The 17,909-nt window shown below is 36.0% G+C and overlaps 1 protein-coding gene across 5 annotated transcripts in view; it reads right to left on the bottom strand.

The window, feature by feature from the left end:
- Positions 1–17,909, bottom strand: part of LOC150096940 (thiamine-triphosphatase-like) — a 188,605-nt gene that overhangs the window by 101,833 nt on the left and 68,863 nt on the right. The window lies entirely within an intron of this gene.

Here is a 17,909-nt window from a genome sequence, read left to right as displayed (position 1 = left end):
ATATCAATAATGGTTTTTATTAGGATCTGAAACAGCAGAAAAGAGATGAGGGAAGAAGATGAACTAGATTAAACTTCCATATAAGTTTATCTCATACAATAGCATTTTAAAATTCTCTTGGAAAACTCTCTAGATATACGCTGTAGAACATTATATAACTCTTCATTATTAGCTGACCGAATATTTCTATTAATAAAGGTTAGGTATTTTTTAGCCTATTGACATAAAAGTAAAGACCTGTAAGCTTGTAAGTAATACGATGGACTTTGGGAGACGGAATAAAGTTTTATAATCTTACAGCCATCATCCAACTTGGTTAAATGCTTTATCGTAAGGTCCCGATTTTCCTATTATTCCTAAAACAGTTATAGTTATGGATTTTTTTTTCGGTACTAATAAAATGTTACTATTAACAGTATAAATTAAAACATTAAAAAAAGAGAGTAATGTAATAGCAAATATAAGTATGGTCCATATTACGTATATAATGTTCTGAAAGACTTCACATTTTTAAAATTAAAATTGAGAACATTTTTATGTAACATATTTTAGATCTCTCTCTCTCTCTCCGCCCTAGTACTTGACGCTATAAATCCACTTCCCCTATCCCCGAGTGCTATGTTGTATACGAACGAGTCATATGCATTCAGACTATGCGATCTTGTATGGTGGCTTCACTCATTATGACCTCAGCTGAATCAAGAGCAGTTTTGGACAATATGTACTATATAATGTTGTTCTACCCCTTCTGCTTGAATAATAGACCGAACGTAAGCAAACTTGAGTTGACGGGACATTCTACCAAATGTTAATAAATTCCATCCGGTCAGAAAGGAATTAAACACTGCATCATTTCGAAACGTTTTCCCAATTTTAACTTCTACGAGTCGGATTGAACACATAATGGATACGGTTTATGAAATACATATATGCATGAGTTCCAAATACTGAATTTCATTAAAATCTGTCCTCAAAAAGTATGGATAGATCGCAAAATGGACGAACAGGTGTGACGTATTTTGCAAAATATGCCTATTAATAATGGGAAGAATGAATAACGACGCAATGCTGATTTATATATATATATTTTTTTTCCCCAATGCCAACCTGACTCAGCGTCACTATCCTCAAATAAGCTGGATGTCACACATATCGACGAAAATCATCTGCTTATCATTTTTTAAAGGATGCCTTTCTTGGGTAATTTATAAACATGCTGCTCGGTTTTGGATCTGTGCCAGGTAACGAGTCACGTGTTTGTAGCCGGTATAAATTGGAGGAATAAGATGCTCCCGAGTCAGTGCAAACGTGTGTGGGTGAAATGGCTGAGAGAAGGGAACTGACAGAGTTTGAAAGAGACGTTCTGACAGGATGCCATGTTGCAGGACTACGTTCTGCAAACTATTGACACATTGGGCCATTCCAGGTCAATAATTAGTGACACCATACTGAGATGAAAGCGTAGGGAGTCAACTGCAAATGCCATCCGAAGTGGACGACACTCGCCGAACATGAGTGCGCTACGAAGGATAAGGTAAAAACTGCCATTCGTCGGTCGACAAGTTGAATGCGAAGTTACGGGCATTGACTGGAACACAAATCTGCACAAAAACATTCAGAACTGAGCCTCACAACATGGACATATGCAAGCCCTATATTACCCAAAACAATATGCAGCGTCGTCTTCAGTGGTGCAAAGAGCGTGTACCCGCACTCTGGTAAGAGACATTCGTCGAGTATCCGCCACACCCGTCCAGTGGGTGTGGCGGATGGTTGGCGAATATCTCTTACCACAATGCGAAATCCCAACTAAGAAATTTGGATGTAGCAGTGTGATGATATGGTCTTGTTTTGGCCTCGGACCTCTATTTGTGGTGCCACGAACCCCGAACAGTATCCGAAAATTCTGGACAATGCAATACTTCCTACAATGGTCAGTTCCGTGTTTACGGAACTGACTTGTGGGATGAACTCGGGTAAGGTCAAGGGATGTCCGCCTCACAACAGTCCAGGACCTCATTACATTCCTACAGGAAGAATGGTCCAAAATTCCCATTGTTCACTATCGTATGCTTGTGGGAAGTATGTCCCATAAGACTGCTGCAGCCATTGCAGTGAAAGGAGGCCCTGCATCTTATTAAGGTGGACACCATGGCCGTTTGTTCCTCACACTATGGTGGTGACTTCTTTCTCTCACTTCAGAGGTCACGAGACCTATTGCACAAGGGTACAATGTACTGGCATGTGGTTAAGGAGAATCAGCCGAGTGGATAGCATACCCTCTCTCCAACCAACAGATTCTGGGTTCGAATTTCATCTTGCACGGATGTTTGTAAAAGTCTGCTGTAGAAGGGCACGATAGCTTTTTGAGTTTATAAGGCTTGTCTTGATTGTTAAAAAAAAAAGAGTCTTGAAAAGCTAGGGGGGGGGGGTTGGAAAAGGCTATTCCAGAGAACAGAGGTAGATGGAATGAAGGTAAAGGAAGATGACTGTTCATTAGAGGAGCAGGATGGATTTAGGAAAGGTGGTGATGTATTAGAATTAAAGAGCGCGCGCGCACACACACACACACACACAGACAGGAATTGAAATTACAGACCCACTTGACCTTTATGAATTATGAAAAAAACCTTTGACCAAGTTAATTGACAAAAATAATGGAATATGGTAGACTAAAGATATCCAAAACAGTTAAGGGCAATTAAGAGCTTATATAGCAGTCATCACGAATATTAATGAATGTATAGCAGCAGAAATAGGAAAAAGACTAATGAAGGAACGTAGCCTTTCTAGAATAAATCCAGAAGTAAACATCAACTAATATACAAACATCACAAGACTTTCAAAAATCTGTTTACCGTTCTCAACTCGAACAACTTACAAATATCACAAGACTTTCAAAAATCTGTTTATCGTTCTCAACTAACTCGAATAATTTACAAACTTCACGCCTAAAAACTAAAAGTGTGACATTCATGAACAAATATCCCATACCGACTAAAATAGTAGTTGAACACCAAATAGATTTATCTCTTTTTGTTGTTCAAACTCTAGAACCATGTGTTAATATTTTCAATAATTAAGACATGATATAACATTTAACAGAGATGATGATGTAAATGATGTAAATAACACCATTTTCAAGCAACTTGTATACAATAAGACATACAACCAACAAGTAAAACGAGCAAGAATGCAATTCAAATTTTATAAAGTCAGTACCTAAAAAATATAATTCTAGGAAAACAAGAGGAAGAAATGAAATTTCTCAGAGTAGTTAAAGGATGAAGAAGAATTCGACAGAATACAAAATGATAAAGTAAGAAATAAAATACAAAATAAGTGTAATAAACGATAAAATAAAAGAACCATCAAAGGAATTAGAGACAATGTATACAGCGAATGGAAAACACCAAAAGAAGCAATTAAATACAAACCGGAAACTAGGCTACAAGAATTTCCGCAACGAAATCTTTAATCAGAATGTTTCTGTTAATGTGATATTTCTTCTGGAATCATGTTATTTTTTTTTCTCCAACGCATTCATAAAAAACAGACAATTATATAAGGGTGATTACGCCCTTCTTAATTACCATTCATAAAAAAGCAGAATTTTTCCTTCGAAAGATGACATGCTCAACATATAGAATTTGTTGTATTTTGAATATAAAAATGCGCTGAATTTTTATTGCTTTTTCTCCCTGAAGGCATTTGAAATAAACAAGATAATTACATCATTTGTCACTAGCTTCGTATTAAGGCCAATTATGGGATTAAAAAAAAAAAATATCTGGATTCCGTTTGTTTTTATTGCAATTTATCTTTCTACAAATATCCGACAGAAATAGTTACAACAAATGCATTATTTTCACATGTGCATATATTATACATTTTCTGGGCAGGTAATATTGCAGGAAAGGATGGCTCATCTTTTGCAATTACGGAGTTAATTTAACATCATCTTACAATTAGAATTAAAAACGACAAATCATATGTCAATTCTTGGTTTCTTTTGTAAACGATATGAAAAAAAAAAGTTGCATCATAACCATTTATATGATTAATGCCATTTCCTATATATATAACTCTTTAATTCACAATCACGCCCTTTTAAAAATAATTTATATATATTATACAGTATATTATTATATTTTTTATCGCGAAAGATAATTACCCAGGAATCAAAAAATACCGGCCGAATTGATAGATCTATCCATAATACCACTCATCCAGTTGTTGTTGTACACTTCACAACATACAGTTACGGCATACATATATTATCATCATGGCAAAATTATGGACACTATTACAGTGTTGGAGTAATAACATTCATTCAAGATTTACTAGACGTTCAGATATGCATATTAAAGTCATCATGTGGGATATACGTATGTACAAACATTAAAACTATCAATACTATCATATTTTATTTATTTATTTTTTATTAATTTGGCCAACTGCTGACCCTACTTCTAACTTCTAGTTGCAAAAAAAATAAAAAATAAATAAATAAAATAAAAATAAAATATGCATACACACACTGCTTGGAAATAAGTGAACGGACAGCGCGCCCACCTTAATAAGATGGAGGACCTCCTTTCGCTGCAACGACTGAAGGAATCCTACGGAGAATACTTTCCACATACGTACGATAGCGATCAATGGGAATTTTGGACCATTCTTCCAGTAGTCATGTAATGAGGTCCTGGACTTTTGGAAGGTGGACGTCTCTTGACCTCACTTGAGGCTTTAGTTCATCCAACAGATGTTCAATAGGGTCAAGTGTTGTGACGTTCATGTCCAGAAATCACGCAGTTACAGTAGCAGCCTTATGACAGCGCACTATCTTGTTAAAAGAGGCAATGGTGTTTCGCAGAAATACCACAAAGTGGAAAGCACTGCATTGTCCACTATGTTCAAATATCTATAGGAGTTCAATGTTCGTGATGCTACAAAAGTCCGAGGCCAAAACAGGAAATTTCCGAATTTCATAGTAGGGGTCACGCACTCTTGTAAAAGACGTTCACCGGGCATCCGCCAGACTCACACCTGCCCATCTACTCGGTAGAAGGTGTAGCGTGATTCGACGCTCCATAACACAGCTTTCCGAGCTTCCATCCCACGTCTTTGCATCACTGAAGACGATGCAGCATGCTGGTTCGGTTAGGTGGGGCTTGCATATTGTGGTCCTACCATGGAAACCCATGTTGCGAGTCTCGGTTCTGAATATTGTTGTGCAGATTCGTGCTCGTTCCAGTCGATACCAGGAACTCCGCATTCAACGTCGGCCGAATGAAAAACATGGCGGATTTTGCATATTATTCTTCGTAGAACACTACGTGTGTGAGCCGTTCACTGCGGGTAGCACTCGCAGTTAATTCCCTACGCTTCCATCTCAGTATGGTATCACTAATTACTGACCTGGGATAGCCCAATTTGTGAACAGTTTGCCGAACAGATAGGCCTGCAACATGGCCTATCTGTTTCCTTCTCTTAGCCACTTGACCCGGACACATTGCACTCACTTGGCAACATCATATTCCTCCAATTTATACCGGCTACAAACACGTGACTCGTCACATGGCACCTTGCCCATGGGGATGTCCTTTGATTTTTTCCAAGCAGTGTACATGCATATATGAATAAAATTTAATCAATTAGCAGCTTTAAAATAATAATGGCCGCAGCAAACATAGACAAAATTCTCAACAAGATTATAGCTATTTTTTTTTTTTTTTTTTTTTAATAATAAGATTACAATAAGGTCCTGGCCATTTCATACATAAGAGGTAAAAAAAAAAAAAAAAACCGCTTGTTTCACAACTATAACCTTAATACTACATTTAAATCTTCAGGGGAAAAAAAGCGCTTATTTGACTCCTCCTAGGATTACATTCACTTCCTTTCGTAGCTCACTCAACGGTGTACGCAATCCAGAACCTGTAAGTTTTACCTAACATGGTGAAACAAGAAACGATAAGTAATTAGTTGTTTATCTTAAATCAAAGTGATTACTCCAAACATGGCAGCAGATCATAATCAATGCTTGATTGTCGTATAGCAATGAAGGAACTAATACATGTTAGGCTCCTAAATATAGTCAGTTATAACTTACAATAAGTGATCTTTTTTCTTCAAAATATGGTATAAGGCTACATTTTCTATTATGTAATTTAGAAATGTAACAAGAAAGATCAGAGTAGGTAGATTCTGATTACTGTAAGACAGAACAAACATGGGTGTGGGTAAACACAGGACTGCATACGTGACGTAATAAAACTTTTTTTTTTAGATTAAAACAAAATCAAAACGATACAATGGTGCAGCAATGAATTTAGTATCATTTCTATGATGATGTTAAAACCGGACGTATTTATTTATTTTTTGAAATCGAACAAGTCAAGAAATTTAGGGAGAACTGTTTTATTTGGCTCCCACCCACGAAAAGTTTATTTGTAAACCTATACTACAGTCGTACAGAGGACAGGCGAACGATTTATTTTTTATATTTTGATTTTATATATTTTTGATTTACACAGCCCAGAAGCCCTGCTTTCTGAAGACTAAACATGGAACTTCACCATCAAATTCCTGATACGTACCCTCAAGGAGTGTACAGGATATGATAGTACTACATACATGAAAAATTTACACCATTACTAACTTCCTATCTACAATTTTCCTCCAAATCAGTCTGTTTCTTTTAAAGACTCCAATATTATCAGGTCCTAAGTAGCTGAAATGTTTTACTTGTTCTATAGGTTCTCCATTCACAATGCAGTTGATATTTTCAATCTTTCTACCTATTTTCATTGTCTTTGTCTTTTTATTGCTGACCCTCATACCATATCTATTACAACAGTTATTCAATTTAGTCAGGGAATCTTGCAGACTTGTAGTAGATTTATTTAGAAGTATAACATCATCCACATAAAGTAAAGAGCTGAGATTAACACCTCATATATCATGTTAAAGTTCCATGTTAATGGTATTCCACTCGCTGGAATATATGGATGTTTGGGCATAGTGATCATGTCTCCTATAGGTCCGGCTAGGGCAACTCGTAAGTTCCGGCGAGTGTATTCCCGCTAGCTCTCTGGTCAAATTTCATACGAAACTTTTATGGTTTCTGTATTCTGCTTTGAAATAACGCTGGATTTAATATCCACTTGATTTTTATAAACATGGAACTTTTTCAACCCTTTCAGCCCTCGAATAAGCGCGTAGGGGGGGGGGGGTCTTACACTAAATGATAAAATTCATCTCCTACCTAAAGAAAATCACAAACATCCACGTTCACAGCAGGATTTGAAACCCGCAGCTTGTTGGTTGGAGAGGTGATACGCTAACCACTCGATAACGAGGCCGGCAATTTGGCCACCTTGCCAAAGATTACTTACATATATTCACGTTAAGTTGTAGATGAATGATTCAAGTACGAAGGTGGAAAATTAAGAAAGAAATAAACAATAAAAGGGGAAAAAAAAATACTACTCCACCCCTGCGCTCTTTGAACAACAACCGAAAATACTGCGAAAGCTACTTGTAATACGTCATCGCTCTGAGAAAGAACGACCCCAAAACATTGCACATTTCTTTTCTGTCACTTGTGAATTTGAAGTCCTCTCCTGCTGTACAATGTGAAGAAAAAAAAAAAAAAAAAAAAAAAAAAAAAACGATATGCTTCACCCCTCGTTCGTTTTCATTCACACCGTCTTATAGGACAACTGTGTTCTCATCTACCCCCCCCCCCCCTTCCCCCATCGAAGTCTTAAGGCCACGTTTCTTTCCTGTTTACTTTTATTTCCCTCCGTGGTAGGCAAAGAAAAAAAGTGTAACCCAATTTCTTTCCCCACCCTGCCGCCTCGTTTTTTCTTTTTCTTCTGTCGAAGGGCAATGCCCTCATTCCTTTTGTGCAGCTTTTTTTTTTTAATTTGAAATTTATTTTATTTTTTACTGCTTCAAGAACACAATTTCGAGGAGTTGTATCAAACTCACTTTTAGCGAGTGCATTTTAGATGGTACGGAATACCATTCAAATACATACTTAAGGAACCCTAAGCTGCTTGAAATAAACTTTATGAAAATAATGAAGTCAATTAAAGTATGTTTTTGTCAATTTCTGATCGAATTCGATGGTGCTGATTATTACCAATGCTTCAGGTATCGAATTTAAATACTAAATTATACTAATATCTATTCGCAAATCGTAAATATGTTTTAATAAGATGTTAGTGAGAGTCAAAAACAAATTGTCCAGCAGTCTAATCATTTTGAAATAAATGAAATATATACTAAGGAAAGCGATATGAAGTTATTAGCCTCTATATACAAGTAGCTCAGACGTGAATATATTTCAAGCGCAAAACTTTGTTTTGCTTACTTACTTGAGGTTCCTTACGGATATTGACAAAAGAAAGTTAAAATATTTTGGACACACTGAAAGGATGGAAGGAGGACTTCTCAGAACAATAACAGAAGGTAACGTTCCTGGAAAAGGAGAATGGGCAGACCGTCAATGGGATGGATGATGTGTGTGGAGTGACTGATCTTAAGAGAGTCGAAGTTTCCAGAAAAACACACAACAGGACTACATGCGAAGACACATCACCGAACATCGGAATGACCATACGGCATCTGTGAATGTCCAATGAACAGATGACATTCATCTAGAATAATTAGAAGCATTAATGAATGTAACAGGCAGATGAATAAAGTGAACGATAGGCTCAGTTAGCAGATCCTATATACGTAGTTTGAGAATTTTTAGAATGAAAATTAAGGGAATTAGTACATGAAGGAGTGTAGTTTGCTGATTATTATGCAGAAAACATAATACCATCAAATGAAGCGAAGATATTGATTAGCTCAAAAGTTTAAATATCTGGGAAAGAATTGATTGTCTAGTTAGTTGAACGGACAGATATTCTCCAACTGATAAGCTGTTGGCTTGAATTTCACTATGGGCATGGATGTTTGTCTTTAGATGTTAGACGAATTTCATTTCCCAGTGTAAAACTACCATTACTAATTATTAGAAGCCTGGAGTGGCTGAAATCTGTTCTATGGTTGGAGCAGAGTTTTTAGATTATGTAATCCTTATTCCAATCATGGAACTAATACTGATATACTACAGATTTACGACTTTTCACGGATAGGATTCACATAAGAATTATAACACTAAGCATACAATTATGTTAATTAATAACCAAGATATTTATATATGAATAGGGGTCTAATAAATTTCATCACTTATAGGTAACCAAGATATAAAAACGGTTAGTTCACCAGTCATAATAATGTTGGTTTTGTTTTTGGCCAAGGTTCATTATTTCCAGTGATTTTAGTTCAATGAAACTAACCGTTCCTTTTTTTTTAAAAAAAAAAAAACAGATGAATCATTTAACTATTAAGATTAAGGTTAGCACCATGAATTCATCTAAAACTTTAACAAACTTCACGAATTCATCAAAAATTCTTCATTCTTTTCCTGAAGGAAACTTTCGTTATTGTTGTTTGGTGGGTTCAAACAAATCAAATTTGGGCACAATGCACTCACATTTTTTTTTTCATGATGCTAATAGTAATTTCTGGTTCATATTCTACCACACTTTACCAAGATTATCTCTAGCATCTTTGACACTATAACTCTTCCAGAAGTCTTTTACTGTTGGCTTGCATTCTCCACCAGTCACTACCAAACATTTCAAACATGAGTTTATACTACTTCATCTTAAAGTTTATGATAACATGCTAATGTTTAATATAAGAACTGCTTAATATCAATGAAGTGGCACTGAAGGGGAGCAAAATTTTTACTTTTATGAATTTTAGAGAATGCTCAAGATCTAAACTATGAAGGGATGTACTGTTGACAAACATAAGTGCCTTCTTCACCAAGCTCTTAGACCGAAGACATCTCTCTACTTCAGCCTAAAATAATTCGCAAACCAATCTTGAAGAAAAATTTTATGGATCACCCATACTATTTGATTACTGCTCTCAGAAATCACTGGGAGTTGAAAATTAATTATATTCTTCAGTGCTCTTGGGTTCTCAGAGTGAGGGATAAGGAGCAGATTCATTTTGAATTCCCGAAGGCATTTGATCTCAACATCAACATTAGACATTTTTCAATGACTTGTGTCCTGGCAGCTTTTATTCAACCTTCATAATGTATGTGCTTCTGGGCATCTTTTTCTTCCAGAAGAAACCACTTTCATCAAAGATGAACACTTGGGAATGTGAATAACTTTGGACAAGTTCTTCAAAATTTACACGAGTTTGGTAGCTGAAGCGTTATCTGCTGCCTCAGAGTCAGTCTTAGATCTAGTTTTAACCTTAAACCGTCCATAACGTGCTTTAAATTCAAATGTACAACTTAGATCCTCTTTTTTAAGATAAGAAAATATGGTCCACGCTGTTTCATAAATCATTTCTGTTGACACAACAGTATCTTTTTTTTGCATCTATCTGCAAACCACTCTGGCAGTTACAAGCCCTTACTAATGATGTGTTCTCAGCAGAGATCCAACAAAAAGTGAAATCAATAAATTCTTAGACAATGTACAATCGTGAGATACTACTCTTGAGAAGTTACAAATCCATCATGACCATTTGCTCATCTCTATGGTCTTTTTAAAATACACAAGGATAGCAACCGACTATGCTCAATAGTAGACTATATTGGCTCTCCCAGTACCTTGCAAAACATCTCTATCATCATCTTCAGAATCTCACTGGCCACACCAGTTTTCGTATCAAAAACAGTAATTTTGGTATGGGGTAGAGCTTTTAGATTCCAGTGAACTGTGTCTAGTGTTGATGGCATGAGAAGCAAGGCTTCTGATTCCACAAATCTTATATAATCTTGATGTTCTTGGATTCTGATCTCAGCAGAATGGCCAGTCTATCCAAAGTAGCAAAGCTGAGAGGAACAGCATATTGAATAAATACCAGGCAAGAACAGAAGCAATAATTTATCCTTAATAGGTTGAGGAAAGAAGACAACTTCTGAGCAGATTTGAATGTGGTATACAGATTATATTTGCACAGAATTCTTGCTATTTATCCAGAAGTTCCTTTTAGATATAGTATTCAAATCCTTTTAATAAGACATCAGTCTGTCAGAAGGATGATAATTATCGATTATTTTTTGTATTGTGTGTTTCATTATATCCATTAAGTGATAGAATAATTAAATAAAATAACTCACTCTAAAAGAAGAGAGTCAGAAGATTGTGTGCTTGGTGCAATATATTTTTGATAATAGCTGTCTTTTGTGAAGGAAGACAATGTGAAGCTACGTGCATATACCTACAACGTGTTTGCAATCTAGTCCTACTCCGAAACAGAGCTACTTCAGTTTTTGGACAAAATTAACTCTTTATACACTTGCATTAAGTTCGCTATTGAGCATGAATCTAACAACGTGTCTTCCCTTTCTGGATAACCTAATACTTTGTAGCTATATTGGTAATATTGAATTTTCATTTACAAGAAGCTCTCCTTCAAAGGTAAGTACCGGTATATCCATATAGCTTTACATCATCATTCTTCACAAAGGAGTTATTTTCAAAAGCCTTGTGTGCTGAGCATGAAATTTGTTCCGAATTTTTTATTAGAACAATTAAATAAAATGAAACTCACTCTATCACTTAATGGATATAACAAAACCACGATACAGAAAATAACCAAAAATAATTATTATCCATCTGCCAGACTGTAATCTGATGTTAAAAAGATCCACATACATGGAGGGGTGGGGGAGGGTCTGGAAAGTTCTGATAAACACCCAGAACAAAAATGATATAAAAGCAACTGATGTAATCACAAGAAAGAACATAAGAACAAAAATTACCTACATAACCTCCTTGTACCTATATCTTAAAATTACTTCTGAACAAATAGCAAGGATTCCCCACAAATATAATCTGTATACCACACTGAAACAAGCTGGAAAGTTCTCTTCTTCCCTACAATATATTAAGGATAAATTACCACCACTGTCCTTGCCTGGTATTGATCAACTACCCTGTTGATATCAGCTTTGTTACTTTGGGCAGACTGGCCATTCTGCAGAGATCAAAATCCAAAAACACTGAGATTATATAAGATTTCTGGAATCAGAAGGTTCAAGCCTTGCTTTTCATGCAATCAACACTAGACATAGGATTCACTAAATCAAAAAAGATGTTGCATTCTTGTTTTCATAATTTAAATGCTGTAGTCAGTTCTGCTTTCTCCCTGAATGATGCTCGTGTCATATTGTGCAAAATATATAGTAATATTTAATAAATTCTAGTTCCCCTTATATCTGCAAAAGGTATCTAAAAAACAGTATAAGGCTTTTAGTAGGAATCCAGAAATTCATCTTCGCAGATGATTCTGTTGATGAGATACAGCTGATCAATGGAAGATGATGCAAGTGTTTAACCGTCTCATAATGGATCATCTGGTTGAATATTAAAACAAAGCAATGATCTATTGATAAGTTCTAGACCATTCTAATAGAATGAAATTTGATGTTCCATTATAAAGACTTAATGGATTAAACCACTGTCTAGGGCATAAAAAATTATTCCCAAAAATAAATTATTATACATGACATTTCAGCCTCTGACCTAAAGCCATTTTTAGGAATATAAATATACAGAAAGAGAAGTTTATAACAAGCCCGCTTCCTAGTAAAAAAATAAAATAAAATTTCAAAAAAAATAAAAAAATAAAAATAAAAAAAGAAAGAAAAGAAAATTCTGAGTTGAATGTTAATTTCAAATAAATAAATATATTCATAATTCAAGCATTAGGTTTAGTTTTATCAATGGTTGAGGAAGAACTCTGATGGAAAATTGAGAATCTGATAAAGAAAGATATTTTTGCACTATCACATCCACTATTAATAGAGCTTGAACTGTGTACTCGATGTATACCACTGATGAGGATACATATCGTTCCAGTAGCATATCTCAGTGGTTTGTATTTAGTGGTGAAAGTATGGCTAGGATTATATTATGCTACTACAAAGATTACAACAGTAGTAGGTAAATAAATAAATAACATCTTGTGTATAAGAAAACAAATTAAAAACGTTGAGTAATACTGTATCATTTGTATAAGTTAGCCATTTCATTTGTATCAATTAATTCTTTTTTTTACAATGTAAAAAGTTAAAATCTTTATTGAATTTGTTCAAGTCTGACAAAATCTGGCCTGAGTGTATATGACTCAGCTAGTGTGTTTATTCTTCACACCTGTGTGTGAAGAATAAACACTCATCTACTAAGGATGTGCAAGATGACTGTGACCTGTGCGAGAGACTGGCAAGAACAACTTCTTTTCGGTTTCCACATAGACTAGATTGCCAATGCTTAATTCTCATGCAATTTGTTTCAGGCTAGGATGACTGACTGCCAATGATTAATTATCTTTACTTATATTAAAGAGCCTCCATAGCTCAGTTGGTGAAGAAGAAGCCCTTTGGTCGGAAAGACCTGGGTTGAATTCCCATCTACGACATGAGGAACTTTAATCTGGTCTCTTTCGACCAAAGGTGAGTTAGCCAGTCTCCTACAGAGGTAGGGTTTTTTTTTTTTTCACCCAGAAACTCAGGTTTTTTCGTCCCCCAGAACAGGCAAACTGGCCCCGTGAACACATGCATCTACAGACATAGGACTAACCACTTTATCCTCGAGGCATTGCGGTTTCAAATCGTAATAGGCCCATGCTTACTACGAATGTAACAAGCCACTAGGCCTAATATACATATGAGGAGGAGGAGGGGACTTATATTAAAGATAACTATTTGCAGTTGGTATAGGAGACAGACAAACATTATTTGGTAAAAGTATGAGCTGACCTAGCAGGTGCAGTCTCATTTCTCTTGATTCAAATGCAGCTGGGAATGGAGAACAATCAAACATCAAAATTAAAGGTCTTCATATGATACAATAACTGTAGGACATCATAAAGCAGAAGACATGGATTGCTCACAAGAGAGGAGATTATTTGTAAAGAACTCAGTGAAAGTGTATAAATCACACAATTTTCTGGTTGAGGTCTAATTTTTTGTGTGTAAAAGTGCAAGCTGAATGGGATGCAGCTCAGCATTGTAACTACACTCAAGTGTAATGTGACTGGAGACAATGTGATCAGGAAAAAACAGCACAACTGATTGAGGTCTCAGAGATTGAACTGTCAGTATAGACAGTTAAGAAATCAGAGTATTCTGTTCAGTGTGCATTAAACAGCTGCAGGTACACTGATGATGATGGAGTAAGCAACTTTCTCAGCTCGCATAGTGTGAGACTGCATGATTAGGTGCAAACTTCCATCATGTAATATGTTTTCCCAGTGTAGGGAAAATATACTAGTCCATGCAAGATACTTAGACGTGGTAACATTCGCTGTTTACAAAAGTAAAAGAGCATTTTGTTTGCTTTAAAATAAAGGTTTTGAACAGGTGATGTGTTAAATGCACCAGTAGCTATTTATATACCTTGTTGTTGGAGAGGATCCACCTACTCTCTTTACAATACATTTGTGATCCATAATCAAACGAGTGCACAATACAGGTGAAGCAAGACACATTGATCAGCACCCCATTCTGCAAAGGATAAAATGTGAAGGACTCAATGCTTTCTTGTATTCAGGTAATGTATATGTGTAAAGAATGTAAGCCTTCTACCCAGTCTTAAGACCTTCAATTCTGTTCCATTTTAGGCAATCTTCACCCAGATTCAACAGAAATAAAAGCGCATAAGCATTCCCCCCCCCCCGCTTGAAAACTTGAACTAATAGTGTCCATAAAAATATGCAATCAATTGCCTTTCAAAGACTCTAATGTCACAAGAATGATAGAAAATTACAAACATCAACATATAAAAGCACTGACCACTATTGAAGACAGTTGTTCAAGTCATTGAGTTTACTTTGACATCAAACAGTATGACATTAAAGAATCTTCTCATTTGGAAGATTCAACTGAGACAAATTTTTAACAAAAACAAGAATATTTAAAAACCCCTGAGACTTAGATCACAGGGTTTTTTAAATATATCACATCTCCTTTTCCATCTCAAAGAAAAGTGAAACCAGATGGTCAAGTTACAAGAATGCATCTATTACAGATGTTCCTAAATGGACCAATTGGTCCAACTTTAAATGATGTCTATAAAAGTCACACATTATAAAAAATAAATAAAACTAGAAATATATATATACGTAGTCTGTTCAATAAGTAATAAGACTAATTTTACTGTCGCGAAACCACTCATCACAATATTAATTTCTTTGGAATAAAGAAATGTTGCTGTCTGTATTAAAAGGGGTTGATAGATGACGTATACAGGCTGATGTGCCAGAGTGTCACGTGACTAAACGCAAGCTTGTTTTGGCGTGCCTACGAGCGATTAAATTTTGTGTGCGTTTGCAAAAATCGACATCGGACAAGCTTAAGAAGTTGTCACCTTCTTGTTCCAGTCTTTCTTTCCATTCTGTGCACACATCCACTCGATGCTGCATTTGCTCCGGTGTCAAGAGTTTGGGAATCCATTGGGTGCAAACACATTTCAGTCCCAAATGAGTGAACACTTCCCACAGAAATATTCAGGACAACATGCAGCTGGCATACTGTAATTCTGCGATCGTCCTTGATGATAATCGCTGCTGTGTTGATCATTGTCTTTGTGATGGATGTTGAAGGTCTTCCCTCACGTTCAAGATCTTCCACATTTTGCCTTCCTTCCTTAAAAGTTTTATGCCAGCGAAAAACACTAGCCCTCGACATTGCTTCATCGTGGAAAGCTTCACGTATCGTGTTAAAAGTGTCCGATGCTGATTTTTGCAAACGCATGCAAATTTAATTGCATAACGCTGTTCCAAGAACGCTTCCATTTCGACGACTGGTCGAGATTCGTAGGTGCGCCGAAACAAGCTTGCGTTTAGTCACGTGACACTCTGGCACATCAGCCTGTATACGTCATCTATCAACCTATTTTGTTAATACAGACAGCAACATTTCTTTATTCCAAAGAAATTAATATTGTGATGAGTGGTTTCGCGACAGTAAAATTAGTCTTATTACTTATTGAACAGTCCTCGTAATTAATAAAAACAGGAAAAATTCTTATCAACCCATGGGACTTATGGACTACTGGCTTATAACCATTTGTGGGTGGAAATCATATTTAAAAAAAAAAAAAAACATCTGGTCAGAGTGATAGGATGATAATTAATTGGCTAGTTTTGTAATTTCTGGCTTTGGGAAAGGCAGCAACAACCTTCTTATTTCATGAATCTAGAAACTGTTGTTTGGTAAACATTCTGTTGTATAAGATGTTTGGAGATGTTTTATTATCTCATATGGATGTCATCAGGCTCTGTGATGTGAGAGGAGAGTACTCTTTTCAGCTCTTCTTTAATGTATGGCTAATTGTATGGCTTTAGCCCATTTATAGAAAAGTTTAGCTGTTCTGACTTGTTTTTTCAATATTAAAAATTCAGGAGGATATGAAGCTGTTGCAATTTGAGATTCTAGGGAAGCTTTCTCTGCATTTAATATATTCCAGGATAGACAAATGGTGTTTTCTATATTTATCCTTCATTTTCCAAATTTTATATCTTACAAGTTTCACACTGGTTGCCTGATAACAGATTATGTAAACTTGATCCATGATGGTTCTGACTCTGACATCAAACACAGTATCTTTAAAATATACTTCCTGCTCTATCTTGATATTCTGTTGGTTACTTGGCACTCAGAGTTTCACCATGGTTGTGGATAGACTGGGAATAACAGTTGTTACTGCCTGGAGAATACAATCTGTTACTTCACTAATATGTGTTTGGCTGACTGAAAGCTATAAATTTTGCAATGTGGAAAAATGTATTGTATTGTAATCAGTCTGGTCAATTTTGGACCTTTCCATGGACAAATGTGAAGGAGACTATGGTTCCTGTGAGGATATAGTGCAAAGCACAGGGAAATGATCACTTCCATATGTTCTCTTCGACATCCTACATGTAGCAGAAGAATGGCAGAAGGAAACAGACTGTAAGATCTTTTCCAGAATACAAGTGGATAGGCATATGTGAGAAGGTAATATATCCATTATTAAGAGAGAGGCTGCTATTATCAAGCACATGCTGGGCAATCCAGCCTTGTCCATTTGTGTGGGCACTATCCCACAGAGTATTATGTTCATTAAAGTTGCTCATAATAAATGCGGGCAGAGACAGTTGCAATAAGATATTCCAGGTCTGTTTCAGTCTGAATTTGATGGTGAGACTCATTCACCTCTCAGTGGGATTTCTTACCCAGCTTCTAGTGATGTTAATTTTTGATGTGCTAAAAAGGGGGGGTATAGTTTCCACAAGGTCAACTATACACCCCCCCCTCTGCCAGTGAATTCTAAGTAAGCAGGCATCACCAATTCACTTCTGTCTTTATGAATAATAGGTGAAATACCTTAAGGTGGGGTCCTCAATAGGTTTTAAATAAGCTGCAGACAAAAAGATGGGTCTGTGTTTCTGCAGAAGGACTGCATGTCATCAATAGTTTGCAGAATCTATGCCAGTTCCAGTGTAGAGATGTATCTCTATTCCTTTTTACTGTGCAGACTTATGAGATTTACTGAAAGTTGAGGGAGGCTAGCCTTTGTCTGGCTTGAGTTTCTCATTTGACCTTGGGATGGCCAGTATCCATCTCTTCCTCTGGAAAAATTTACACATTAACAGATTTGTCCCTGTGAGTTCTTGTGTTTACTTTAAATTCAGTGGATTAGAGAAGTATCCATTTTTTCTGTAGAGGTATCTGACAGGTTTTCTTAGAACAATGCTCTTGTCATTATTATTATTTCTTGAAATGTGAGTTCTATTTAAAGCGATCAATTTTAGGAGAAGTTTCAGGA

Source organism: Typopeltis vanoorti, chromosome 18 (assembly GCF_054136105.1).
Source record: "Typopeltis vanoorti isolate ZY-2024b chromosome 18, IOZ_Tvanoo_1.0, whole genome shotgun sequence".
NCBI classification, from domain to species: domain Eukaryota; kingdom Metazoa; phylum Arthropoda; class Arachnida; order Uropygi; family Thelyphonidae; genus Typopeltis; species Typopeltis vanoorti.
This window is presented reverse-complemented; position numbering and strand designations above follow the sequence as displayed.